The following is a 1,417-nucleotide window of genomic DNA, read 5'->3' as shown; positions in this document are numbered from 1 at the left end:
ATCATGATCATATGATCCACATATATCACAAAACAAACAACCACTTGGCATATTGTTTGAAATAGAAGGAGGAGTTGAGTTAGAAGATGCACCTCTCCCTTATTGTGTGAGGGAAGAATTGGTGCTTATGATGAAGCACTCTCAAGTTTTGCTTTGATCGAGGTCATCTCTTTTCCCAAGTTTCAAATTTTTTAGGACAAATTGTTGATGGCATTGAGATGGTCGATTGAATACACCATAGAACCACTCTTTCTTGTCGACTCTCTCTCACCTTCTTCCCAATCCATGTAGTGTCTCACTACATCCTCAATTATGTCCACCACCTCCTCTTCCGTCTTGTTCATGATAGGGCCTCCGGCAGCAACATCTAAGCAAGATTTTCCTTGAGAGCTTAGACCTCCATAGAAGATTTGGATGATTTGATACGTGGAAATCCCATGATGTGGGCACTCTCTTTGATACTCCTTGTAACTTTCCCATACCTCATATAAGCTCTCATTCCCCTTTTGCTTGATGCTTTGAATAAGCGTCCTTGCTTCGGTCATCTTCTTCTATAGGTAGAAACGAGATAGAAACTCCTTTGTCACTTCTTCCCATCTCCTCAAAGAGTTTGGCTTCACCTCTTTGTCTAACCACTCTAGAGCACGGCCAATAAGAGAAAAAGGGAAAAGTTTAAGTCAAATGAACTCTTGAGTAACCCCATTCACCTTAATGGTATTGCAATACTTCTACAATTCCTTGATATGGTTAAGGGGACTCTCATGCTTGGCTCCACTAAATTGACGCCACTATCAATGTAATCATCTCCGGTATAATATCAAAGTCATTTTCCAGTGTCGTGGGAAGAGCAATTCCGCTTTCAAACCTACATTCTCCCGGAGTTCCAAACTCCTTCAATGCTACTCTCGGATTAGCACCCATGCTTTCTCGTTCATCTTCTTCTTAATGGTCTTCCTCTCTTGAGGGACTTGAGCTTGAGGAACGATTAGCAACCCTTATCTTTGTTATGGTCCTCTCAATTTCCGGATCAAATGGCACTAAATTCGATCTCATGCCCTAAGCATACAAATCTTAAAGGAAAATAATAATAACACGGCTATAAATGTAGCCTAAAAGAAGAAAAATCTTTTTATATTTTTCAAGTAAATGGAATACACTCTATATCAAATAACCATGCCATTCCCCGGCAACGGCGCCATTATGACAGGAGAAAATCCTAGGTCGTTGAGTTCTAAAACTCCCCTCGGTCAAACCAAATTTATAACCAAACCTAACCCTAGTATAGGGGTAAGTCCGAGTCGAACCCAAGAGAAAGGAGGTATATGCTATGGTCTCTAGTCAAGCTATTCCAAAGTCTAGGCAAGCGGTTTGGTCTAAAACAAGCAAATCAACACAACAAATACTAAGAATAGAAATC

At 40.4% G+C, this 1,417-nt stretch overlaps 1 pseudogene; it reads left to right on the top strand.

The window, feature by feature from the left end:
* Positions 1 to 432: 432 nt before the first annotated feature.
* LOC145583622 (small nucleolar RNA R71) lies at positions 433 to 530 on the top strand (annotated as a pseudogene).
* Positions 531 to 1,417: the final 887 nt, after the last annotated feature.

Source organism: Chenopodium album, chromosome 15 (genome assembly GCF_948465745.1).
Source record: "Chenopodium album chromosome 15, dcCheAlbu1.1, whole genome shotgun sequence".
Taxonomy (NCBI): domain Eukaryota; kingdom Viridiplantae; phylum Streptophyta; class Magnoliopsida; order Caryophyllales; family Amaranthaceae; genus Chenopodium; species Chenopodium album.
This window is presented reverse-complemented; position numbering and strand designations above follow the sequence as displayed.